Raw genomic sequence first — 12,990 nt, 5'->3', positions numbered from 1 at the left:
AGATCTCCTTTATTTTATCTTGTTTCTAATTTGGAACATTTTATTTTAGCTATTGTATTTTAAATCTCTAATCACTTTTCTGATTTTTTTCCCCAAAATCAGCCTCTTCTGGTTTTATAAAATCTTTCTCAAATCTCTTTGAGTTGTTTTTTTCTATTCCCTGATTATGCTTCTTTCCACCAGAATTTGTTTTTCACATTTAAATATCTTGGTCTTTCACTCTCAAGCTGCTAGATCTGCTAATATCTCAGTGATCTTTGCATGTCTTGTCATATTTGAGAAAGAAGGTCCACACACCTGGGCTGCATCTTCCCAGTGAGAAATCTGACTGTGTGCTCTGGGTGTGAGGTGGGGGAGGTGAGTGGGAACTCATTTTGAGACTGAAGGCACCCAACTGCCAGAATGAGGGCTTTAATGTTGAATGCTAAAAACCTTAGATTCTCTGATATGGATTATTTAATTTCTTTTTTTTAATGTTTATTTATTTTTGAGAGAGAGAGAGACAGACTGAGTATGAGCTGGGGAGGGGCAGAGAGAAGAGGGGACACAGGATCTGAAACAGTCTCCAGGCTGTGAGCTGTCAGCACAGAGCTGGTTGCAGGGCTCGAACTCATGAACCGTGAGATCATGACCTAAGCCCAAGTCAGATGCTTAACTGATTGAGTCACCCAGGTGCCTCTGATTGTTTAATTTCTTTGAAGAAGAGCTGTCAGGAACTTGTTTGGTTTTGCCTGAGGGTAAATGCCAGCTGCCTGCACTTGCTGGGTATGTGTGCAAGGGACTGGGTTACGGTGGGGTTGGGAGGTGGTGGAAGCAGGTGGGTACAGTTGATCCACCGTCAGAGCTTGCCCAGGTCCCCTCAGGCTGACTGGCTGCCCTCCTTTGCAGCCCTCACAGCGCCACTCTCTACTATGTTCCTTACCTATGAACCCTCTCCCATCAACTTCCTGGCCTCCAGATGTGTGTCCACTCTCTCATCCTAACGTGACACTCCCTTACCCTATTCTCCCTCAGGTATGGGTTTATTCCTTTGTGTACTTCTGTTCCTTTAATGCTGAGTCAAGGCAGAGAGAGCATGTCTGATTTATTAATAAAGGTTAAAAAAAAACCCCAAACATTTACTGTTTGTTATCTCACAAGTAATATTTCTAACAAAAACCGCTATAAATTACTGAGATATTTCTGTTAATATAAATAACTTATCTTTTATTGCTTAAAAAAGTAAACAAGTAATATACAAAAACAGGTTCCTTATGAAAATGCAAATATCAAAGGATGTAGACTATACAGGGAAATTGGCTATTCCCTTCCTTATTTCCCTAACCCAGTTCTGCTCTCTGCCCAGGAATTAATTGTTATTAATAATTGGGTGTATATCCTCCACTATTGCTAATGGATTTACATATCTGTGTTCATCAGTATGGTTGTCAGGGTATTTATCTTTTTAATTTAGGTAGGATCCAGTTTTATGTGAATTTTAACTTGCCTATATGTCTTTTCTGGCAGTGGAAAAGTGGAGCTATAATTCTTTCCTCTACTGGTTGACATTTAAGTAGTTTAGTTTTTCTTTTTCTAAAAAGACAAAATCTATTACTTTCCTGTTTCAGCTTTCTGCCCAAATTGAGAAACCCTTGTGATATCTGTAAAGAATCCCAGTCGATTAAACTAAAAAACCTAATTGAATGAAATATAGCAAGTTGAACAGATCATACTATATGACAATATTTAGAAGTACAGCACTAAAACTTCTTTGTTAAAATTCATGTTATCCTATCCCAGCTAATAAATGGATCAGAATCAAATCACATTTATTTTGCTCAGCATTGAGGCAAGCCAGCTTGCATTATCTCTCAAACATACTAATAACAAACACCCAGATTCTAAATGTTCTTGTTCCCCCTCTACTGTTCTTTTCTTACTATTTGCTGCCTATTTTTCTTAGTTTATTCTCCATGCTCTAAACTCTTGATTTACTGGTCATGTTTTTGTTATAGGTCTTGAAACTGGAATCAATTTAACATCAAGAGGACCACCAGATTGTTAATTTCCAGATGAATCCCATTTATAATGTATAAGAATATCTATTGACAAAAATACACATTTTGGGGACCTTGATCCCTACTTGCTCTGGAGAAAGGTCACATTCTCCACTTTTGAAGAGCAGAAATCCTTTGCATGGCTAGTTCTGGCAGGTCTTTATATTGTTCCATGACAAATATTTTGAAAGTTCGACTATGTTTGGTTAGCATTGACTTTCTTGGGCTCTCTGGCAGAATTTTCTTTTTTTCTTCACTTTCATATTTCTTTATCTATAGAAGCCTGGTGTTCACTGGTGTCCATCTGCAAGGTTGGGTCAGAACTCCAGCTTACACTCTGCTTTTAACAAAAAGGACAAGAGTTACAATTGCTTACGCTCGAAACTACAGGCAGGCATTTGTATGTATGCACCTGAGCTCTTGATCTCTAGGCTCCAACCCCCACTTCACAGATGAATCCTCATGAGCCCATGGGAAAGGACACCTGAAGGCACTAGCTACTAGATGAGTGACTTGTAGGCTAGCTAATGGCCCCCCAAAGTTATTCACACTCTAATTCCTGTAACCTATGAATGTTATGTTAGATGGAAAAAAAAAAAAAAGAAGAAGAAGAAGAAGAAGAAGAAGAAGAAGAAGAAAAGGACTTCACAGATATGATTAAGTGAAGGACCTTGAGATGCAAAGATTATCCTGAATTATCCAGGTGGGCCCTAACTGTAATCACATATATCATCATAAAAGGGAGGCAGAAGGAGATCTGACTCACATAGGGAGGAGCAGATAAGGCAGTGAGATCATGGAGGCAGAGAATAAATATTGTGGCCATAAATCAAGAAGTGCCAGCAGCTACTAGAAACTGGATGAGGCAAAGGACAGATTTTCCCCTGGACCCTCCAGAGGAATCACAGCCCTGCTGACACCTTGGTTTGGTCCACTGATACTGGTTTTGGACTTTTGACCTCCAGACCTGTGAGAGAATAAATTTCTATTGGTTGAAGTCACTAAATTTGTGGTAATTTGTTATGGCCATAAGAAACTAACATAGTGATTTTGTGACCTTTCTAGGCCAGTTTCCTGATCTGCAAAATAAGGACATTAATGGCAATACCTAGAACTTGAAAAAACTAATGAATGCAAAATGTCTGACAGGGTGCCTGGTACAAGGTAAACACTCAACAGAGATTAAGTGTTATTATTACCAATTGGCTCTGATAGGAACAAGTATGGGGTGCTTTGGAAACATATGGGAAGGAAGGGCAACTAACCCAGCCTCTAGTTCGTATGGTGCACATGACCAAACAGTAAGATTAACAAGACATTTTAGATGCAAAGAAGTTGAAGTTATTTAAAAGTTATATGGCATTTATTGACCATAAAAAATCCTCCATCCCCAATTTTTAAGAGTGACTGCAACCATCAGGGAAACACTTTTTAGGTGGTCACTTGTCCCCTGGTGGATTCCCCAGCAACTTTCCTATTTGTCTGGCTTGGATTCTGAATGGTCATTCAAGGACACATTAATTAATTAATGAAACATAAGAATAAAGACTGCTAACTGGGACTTGGAAATGTAAACTCAGTTGCCTATTAAGAATGTAATCAACAACCCTCACACTTTGCTGTGCTTTCTGTGGAAATGAGCAGAGAGCAGGCCGAACCCATCTTAAGTGCCTGGGGTCCCCAACAATGATGGATTATTTCTCCCTGAGGGCTGCCCTGGAGCGGGGCCAGAACATTTGCCTTTGAGCTGTTTCCATTTGTTCACCCAGCTCCCAGAGACGTCATCACCTGCACTGTGGGTTGTTCTGGGCTAGTGATGGAGGAGTCAGCAGCATGGCCTGGAGTGGCTCTCAGTGGGCTGCAGCCAGCTGACACACGCCACTTAGGTTTCCAAGGAGCCAAGCTGTCTCCACTCACGCAAGGCTGATGCACTTGTGGCTAAATGCGTTGAAGCCAGGGCCCTGTGCCAGATTCAGGGCATGAAATAGAATGCCACCTCCATCACCAGGGAAACAATGGTCTGCATGCATGATTTAAGCCAGGGCCAACGAGAAAGCTCAAAGGGACGGTCAGCAGAGGAAGGGAGGAAGGGAGACCAGAGGGCAGCTTGCAAGGATTTTGTCTTGGGTTATAACCGTTGACAAGCCACTTAACTGCCCACATATTTAAGTTTATCTGGGTATAAGATGGAGGCAACAATATTTACACATCTCACTGGGGACTCACGAAAACAATATTTCTGACAGACCACTGGGGCTCCATGGATGGAAGGTGGTATGTAAGTGCAGATGATAAACTTACTGTGTGTTTGTGCTTTTAGCAGGTGCATTAGGGGGATGTAGACCCTCCAGAAAACACTTGTAGAATCTGATCAAAAACAAACAAGCAACAATAAAAGCTAACAGTTTTAGGTGCATGGATTTGTCTTTGGCTTTGTGCATATTTGGGGGAAATGCATGTTTAATTCAGACTTCAGAACCTTTTTCAAATTTACTGCTGTGATTAGTGCTGATAGGTCCTTCTATCATCTGAGAATGCTGTAGTTGGGGATTGTTCCCAAACATTTGCCAACTTCTCTCTAAAAAATTTTCAAGTTAATTTTACTGTGTAGTTTGAGTTGCACATGGTGTCTGGGACATTTGGTTCCAAGTTGGAAGGGTCCAAAAATCTGTATAAAAAACAAAGCGCAAAGAGGATTTGTTGATCTTCCCCCCTGGGGTTTGCTACATCTGAGGAGTCCTTCTGAGTCTGTTTTACCTCCCTACGTTCTGTTCATTTAAGGCCAAGCAATTGATCTCAGACCTCCCCATAAGGTTATTAAATGTTGTTTTCTGTCAGCTAGGGACTCAAGGGAGTCTATTACTCTGTTCTTGGTTAATTAAGCCTCTCTCTGGTGCATATTGTCTCTCTAGTAATTCCTGTGGGTCCAGGTAAATGTTGATTATTATAGAAAAACAAACTTGTTTAATAACACAAATAATACACATTAAAAGATTTAGAATAATTATATCAAAGCAATATGGAAAATAAAGATCATCTACAATTAACCATATTGGTATATATGCATATTTCAGACAAACATGTGACCTAATGTATGACCTGCTGTTGTCCAACCTGCTTTTGGGGTGAGGTTTTCACCTATTGAGTCTGAGGAGAACATCATAGATCCTCAGAGTCTCCGCCAAGGGGAGGGGTCCTGCTTCTATTGTATGCTGGAGGCTGGGGGGGGGGATGTGTGGTGGTGCTGGGGGTTGGGGGGGTGGATGGGGACCTTAGAACCTCAGTCAGCACTGGTTTTCAAAGACTTGTTCTCTCAGATGTCACTCCACTTCCTTAGCACTCCTGTGTTTTGGCAACAGCTACACCCCAGAACTGGTAAACACTTGCTGATTTTAGCTTCTGTGTAGATGATGATCCTGCCTCCTGATCCATTTGCACCCTGTTATCAGGTGCTTTAGTCCCCTCCGCCCCCGCTTCGTGCTAGCGGTACTTGATTAAGGCATAGCTTACCTGCAGTACAATGTACAAATCTTAGAGGCTATTGAACACAACAGACCTGTATGCACACATGCGTACACCGATGTGACCACCACTCAGGATATAAAACATCTCCAGCATCTCCGAAGTGGCTTTGTGTCTCCTCTGAGTCAGTGCCCCCCACCCCTAGGTAATTATTCCATACATTCTTAAACACTAATTTTATCATGTTATTTCCTACCTAAGAACATTCCATAGGATTGTTGTCCCTATATCTTGCTGTTTTGGGTCTAAATGTTGCTGCCCGATTTTCTGGGTCCACTCTCTTTCAGATCCTGCCTGCTGAATCATCTGACTTTCCATCCACACCTCTTGGCCTGAGACCAGCCTGTGCACTGTCTCTCCCACCTGCCAGGCTCTAGCTGGAGATCTGTTCACACTGTGTCCTTACAAAAACTGCCCTTTCTTTGGCCTCCCCAGATCTCACCCATCTTCCAAGGCTCAACTCAAGTCCCATTTCCTCCAAGAAATCTTCCCTCTTTGCCAATTTTTTTTCTAAGTTCTTTGCATCCCTCTTACACCTGAATTAGTTAACACCATATGACTGAGTTTCTGCAGAGACTTGGGCCATGGGAGCCCAGCTAATATGCCGTTCCTACTTGTGATCCCTGCTGAGCATTTCTGTCTTGCAGCACAAGATTCCCCAAATGCTCCTTTCTTTTCTCTCCCATTCTCTCACATTGTGGGACTGCCCCAGGTCTGCCGCTTTGCAACTCCAGTCCCTACTCACTGTCTCTCCTCTTCTTTCCTTCTGTACTCTTGGCACTTTGCTCCCCAGCTCAGCCAAATCCTCTCTTCCAGACCTCAGGCCCCATCTTACCATCCTTTCTTTGGATTTGACACAAAAAATCCTGAAACCAGGCTCTCTTCAGAGGGTAGGGATAGACTGAGAAGAGAGAATCTAAGCAGATGAAGAAGGAATTCTTTTTATCAGATATGGTAGGGCTGGAAACTCTGATATATCTTACAATTTTGCTCCATTGCACCCACAGCCTTTGAGTCTAGGAGTTAGTGACTACCTCAAATTCTCTGTTGTTCCAAAGAGTTAACTTTGCTCCTGCCCAGACTTTCTGAGTTTCCCATGGCACATAGAGAGTTCTGAGCTCACAAGGGTTAGCACAATCAAGGGGTTTAAATAAGATATTTCCACTGATTGCTTACCACAGGTCCACCTTTGATAAGGCTCAGAAAAGTGAGCTCATATCAAAAGCCTACACCCCCTTCTCTGACTCTTTTCAGTCAGGCCAGTTGAGTCAGGGTCCCAAAGTGATGAGGTGGGGGAGGGAGAGAGGTTTAGAAACTCTGCCCACTGCTGCAAACACAGGCCCTAGAGCTATAGAGCCAGGTCCAAGTCCCAGCATTGCATAAACTCTCACTGTGAGCCCCAGTCTCTGACTGGGGAAAATGGGGAACGTAATCCATCTACGTCAAAAAAATGTAAATGTGAGCACATGTCAAAGTATTTTGCAAGGGGAGATATCTTCCCTGTGTGAGCTGGTAGAAGGGCCAGCAATGCAATGTGTTGGTATGAAACGGGTTGGCCTGATTCTAACTTGCACATATAATTGTGTTTTTGAACTGGCAGTTGGCAAATGCAGCTCCCCAGAGACAAAGTCGGGTTCTAGATAGAAGATGTTTTAGTTAGATTCCTTTCAGTTGTAAGCTGACCCGGAGTCTGGCTGCCAGCATTTATATTATAGGGTCTTACTCTGACTTTGGAAAGTGGCTTTATTACTCCAAGCCTCAGTTTACTTGTCTGTGAAGTGGGGATAATAGTCCCTTCCTCTTATAATTATTGAGGTGCAAAAGGTAATTTATGCAAAGTTGTAGCACAGTGCTGGACACATAGATGTGCTCAGAAAATATTAGTGCTTTCATTACTTCCTAACAAGTGTTGCTTGGTAAGTGTTGAATGAATGAAGGAATGAAGGAATGAATGGCTGTTGGTCTGGATTTGGCTTCTGTGAGTGCTTTTTTGTTCTTCTCTAGTATTTTCAGACTGGTTTCATCTGATTAGTCCGGGAACAATTTTCACTAGGCATGGGGAAAAGGAATTGACTAAATACAAAAGCTTCCCGCAGGAGTTGGAATGCTGACCATGGAGGAGAGTGACATCCTGGGGGCAAATCCACTAGCCACCTGAGAGCTGGCCGGGGACTTCCCAAGCTCAGGCCAGGTTTCCATGTAGCTGTCATTTCCCTCTCTGCTTCTTCAGAGAGTCCAGCTTGACTTTGGTTTTATTCCCAAGCCTAGTTCCTAGATTCATCTTGGCAGGACTGTGGCTGTTGTTTTACTATCTTTCTGGGTAGCTTTACTATCTTTCTGAGACCATTGTAGACATTTTTCTATGAAAAAATAAGCAACCAATATTGTATCTGGGGGTCCCAGACCCTTTGCCCCCTCCTCATCTACCCAGACAACTGTCAGAGCCAAGCCTGTGGGGCAGAGCCTAATCTTGTCTACACACACACACACACACACACACACACGTGCACGCACATGAACGTATATATCCCTCTTACACCCACGTCGTGGGGCCAGAGTTCCATGGCTACTCTGAGGGCAACAGTTTTGCTATCTGGTCCTGTTTTTGCCATTAACTTACTATATGACCTTCAGAAAGTCCCTTCCCCTCTCGTGGCTTCAGATTCTCCATCTACAAAATGAGAACACTGACCTCATGCAGCAGGAGTAGGTCATGCCTTCTCCCTCACTGCAGCTCCAGTCTCTGGGGCTCTGTATGTCTTTGTTGCTTCCTGAATAGTTTTACTCAAAGAGGGAACAGCTAGACCCTCCCAGCCTGGAGATAACTAACCAGGCTTCCAGCCAGGGTGTAAGCAGCCCCTGCGAAGAAAAGAAGGGTCCCCTACTCTGGCTAATTGGACCTTTCTTCTGTCCTGGAGAGCTGCCTGAATCAGGGAGTGATTCCCAGCTCCTCTCCTGGGCCCCTTGCACCAGGATCCTGGGTTTTGAAATCAGGTCAGTTCTGCCCTAGGCTCCCTCCCTTCTTTCCTCCCTCCTCAGACCACACGGTGTTTGTTTCACAGCTGGACACTTCATTAAGTGATGCAGGAAGTAGGCCCCCCAGGAAGCAGATACCACCCAGCAAACCAGATAACAGAGCGAAGCCTCTGGATGCCTTTGGGGCCTGGGGCAGGGTCAGAGATAAGCGGAAATGCCAGGCTTATCACTGCTGCCTGAGTTCTAGAGAAATCATCCTGGCTGGCCAGCCCACCTCATTCCCAGCACTCCTGGGGCGGTTGGGCATCTCCAGGCAGAGTAAACACTGAGTTGGCACAACGGGCGCAGCCGCAGGAAGGGGACTCTGTGCCCACTCAGGCACTTCACGGCTCCAGCGCCAGAGGCCAGCAGCGGGCGTCAGATTACATCCAGATATTTGCGGTAAGGGCGCTCCAGGCCGGTCTCCTTTGAAGTAGGAGTCTGAGGGACAATTGTTAGGGTCATGCGACTAAGGAAGCCTTGGTGACAATTATCCCCCAGACGTAGGTCCTCTTGGACCAAGAAGCACGGTCAGCAGGAAGCTCTGGTTGATGGATACGGCCCAGGGATGGTCAGCTTGGGCCTCCTCAACTAAGGGTGTAGCGGGCAGACAAGGCCTGGTGGCCGCTAACCCCTAAATTGTCCGAGTTGAACCTGTGAGACTTTCTGGGGTTCTGTTTCATATCTGATTTCCTTTCCTGAATAAGCTCTGCTTAATGGAGGACAGGTTTGCACTTTTTGAGTGCACATCAGCTAATTGTGCATACAAGGGAGATGGCCTGGGTGGGCTGGTACCTGTGGGAGCTGATTTAGGACGGGGGAGATACCTCCTTTCCCTCCTACCACCCCACAATGAGGTGGCTGGACACACTGCTGTCCTGTTGGCTGACCATCTGGAGCAGGGCTAGGTGGGGGGTGTGAGTTGTAATCTCCAAAGTTTTCATGGACTTACCGCATGCCAGGTATGGTGCAAAATGTTTCATTTACATGAATACTCAAACAGCCCTGTGCTTACTGCACTGTCCTGCACCCCTTTACAAGTGAGGAAAGCTGCATTCAGAGAGGTTAAGTTTCAGCTATGCAGCTGGCCAGGGGGCACTTTTCTGTGAAGTAGAAAAGCATACCTTTTCTCAAGCTACGTGGCCTCCATCTCTCAGAAAGCTGTCATATTTGATTTCGTTACAAGACCCTCGCTAGAGCCCTCACTGCGGTGTGCTGCAACGCTTGTTATGACCATACACATCTGCAAAGTATAGGACACGTTGTACATGTTGTACCCTGAGCTCTGCAAAACCTACTTCCCTTCCTGCTTCCCAGCAGCAAACACAGGGGAGTCTTTCAGTGGTTTCTCCTAGTATTTGCCTCCACTTTCCTCCTTGTCAATTTTGTACATTGTCTGTGCGCTTCCTATTAAGAGAAATGATTCAGCTTTGTCACTTTCCCACTTCCCCTCCCCCATCCTTACATCACTGTTTTAACTTTGTAAAGTGTTGACCTCATTACAGCATAATAGTGTGAACAATATTATGCAAATAGTATTCACTAAAAAAATCAATCATGTACTTTAATGTCCTTCTTTCAAAAGGTGCTTAAATTGTTTACGTCTCTGAAAGTCTTTTTTTTCCCTTTTAATGTTTATTTATTTATCTTGAGAGAGAGAGAGAGAGAGCATGCATGGGCAGGGGAGGGGCAGAGGGAGAGAGAATGAATCCCAAGCAGGCTCTGCACTCAGTGTGGAGCCAAAGAGGGGGCTCAGTCTCACAAAGGTGAGATCATGACTGAAATCAACAGTCAGAGGCTTAACTGACTGAGCCACCTAGGTGCCCCACATCTCTGCAAGTCTTAAAAATGCTTCCTTCTGTCCTTTGACAATGTGCAGTGTCTTCAAATTTCTAATCTAGAATATACTACATTCAGTCTGTTCCAGTGTCCAGTTGTTTTAGAATGAGAAGTCTGATGTCATCCTGATTCTGGTTCTTTGGCACATGATTTTTTTCTTTCACATTTTGGGGAGATTTTATAATCTCTTTATCTCTGTGTTCAAAAATTGCATGATGACTGTAGTATTTCTTTGATAAATTCCTACCCTCTTTCATTTCTCCTGAAATTCCAGTTAACTAGATATGGGGCTGGATCCATTATCTACTTTTATCTTTTCTCTCTCTACATAGGGCTCTTCATCTTTTAATTCTCCTTTCTGGGATATTATCTTAACTTCATTTTTTTCATCTCCATACTGGATTTTAAAATGCTAACATTCATGGGGTGCCTGGATGGCTCATTTAGTTAAGCATCTGACTCTTGATTTTGGCTCAGGTCATGATCTGATGATTCGTGGGTTTGAGCCCCCAGTTGGGCTCCACCCTGACAGTGTGGAGCCTCCTTGGAATTCTCTGTCTCTTTCTATCCCTCCCCAGCCTCTCAAAATAAATAAATCAACTTAAAAAAAAATAAAATTTTAACATTTGTATTTTTAATTTCCAAGACTGCTCTTCTATTCTATGCCTGTTCTTTCCCCATAACACCGTCTTCTTTTTTAATGGATGGAATTGCGTTTCATACTTTTCTGTGGCAACTAATGAGAGCCTTTTTGAAACTTTCTTCTATTTCTTGTTTTCTCTGTTTCCTCAATGATTACATTTCTGTTTTGGGGTGCTCCCCTTTTCACCTTGGGGGCTTTCTTTGAATACCTGGTGATATTTTTTTTTATCTGTGCATATTTCAGAGTAAGGCACAAAAAACTGGCTGAGTGGTTGAGGCTTGTGGACTGGCTGGCTTTGTTGAGGATGACCAGATGAGAAGCTCCCAGGAACCTCCAGTGCCAGTACATAGAGCTATTGTATTATGGACTATTGAGTTTCTCCAGAAACAGACCTCTGATCTCCATGGAGGGTGGGGGTTCTCCTGGCCATGCCTGTTCTATGCTGAAGTGGGGAAGGAGGAGAGCCACTACTTTGGAATGGACTCCTTAGCCTTGCATTTCTCCTCCCTTCTTATTCTACTTGGAGTCTCAGGGTCCACAGGGGTTGTACAGGGAAAGCTGGCTGTCACCAGAAAGGCCAGGGAAGAGTCTTGGGTTCAGTGCACGTTGACCCCAGCCTATGACAAACAGAGGTCAGTCTATGTTTTTCTGGGAGTGGATCAGTTGTCCTGTCCTTACCCAGGAAAGATGAAGTGTCACTGGATTTACTACTCTGTACCCAATCAGCATGGCTGTCTCTTCTCTGGTCTGTGTTGATTTGACTTGAGGGATGGAATGGCCCCCTTCTCCTCTGGGCAGGTGCCATTACCCATAAAGAATTGCCCATGGCTCTTGCTGTGCCCTGTACATCAGGGAGAGTTGGAGAGAAGCTGTGCGTCAGCCCTCACAGGTCTCATTTCTCCTCAAGGCAGAGAAATGACAGGTATTCAAACTTGTCCTCCTGGCTGCTCTTTTTCATCAAAGAACCCTCAAGGAATTCACCTGTCGGCATATTCCAAGTTTTTTCCCATGAGGCCCCAGAGCTTACTGCTGGGAATTGTCAAGGCATCTTACCCTGCACTTGTTTGTTGTGGAAAACCCCAGCTGCTGCTCCTTCCATAAGTCTCCTGATGCTCAGCCCAGCCTCCTGCACAGCTGGAGCCCCCTTAATTCATTTCTTCCATACGTTTGTGTTGAATACCCACAACCTGCCAGGCATGTTGGTGCACCTGAGGATTAAGGCAAGTCCAAGGACTGTTCTGACCCCAGGGAACAACGAGCTGGTTCTGAAACAGTAGAGGATGCAGCAGCCACATTTCTAGTGAACCAGCTGCCTTGCAATTACTTGCTGCTTAAGGGAGACCTAGGGGTAAATCCTTTTGTAATTTAAATAGTTAGCTTTTGATATAGACATATGTCTGGGACATTTTGTTTTCCTTTGGGTTCAAATGGACTTTCAAGATAGGTTTCCAGGTTTTTTTTTTTTAATTTTTAATTTTCAAATTTATATCCAAATTAGTTAGCATATAGTGCAGCAATGATTTCAAGAGTAGATTCCTTAATGCCCCTTACCCTTTTAGACCATCCCCCCTCCTGCAACCCTTCCAGCAACCCTCTGTTTGTTCTTTATATTTAAGAGTCTCTTATGTTTTGTCCTCCTCCCAGTTTTCATGTTATTTTTGCTTCCCTTCCCTTATGTTCATCTGTTTTGTATCTTAAATTCCTCATATGAGTGAAGTCATATGATATTTGTCTTTCTCTGACTAATTTCGCTTAGCAATGTTTCCAGGTTTTATTAAGCCAAGAATGTAGGCTGCTCCAAAGATCCCCGCAGCAGTGGCCTGTGGTGCACATTGGTGGAAACTCCCTCCTGGAGTTAATAAACCTTCTAGCCTTATAAATCACAATGCTTCATAGTACTTACTTACAAGATTTTCTTTGGATGAGGAATGCCTG

The sequence above is a fragment of the Panthera leo genome, chromosome E2, assembly GCF_018350215.1.
Source record: "Panthera leo isolate Ple1 chromosome E2, P.leo_Ple1_pat1.1, whole genome shotgun sequence".
Lineage (NCBI taxonomy): Eukaryota > Metazoa > Chordata > Mammalia > Carnivora > Felidae > Panthera > Panthera leo.
The sequence above is the reverse complement of the archived record's forward strand: the minus strand, read 5'-3'. Positions refer to the sequence as shown.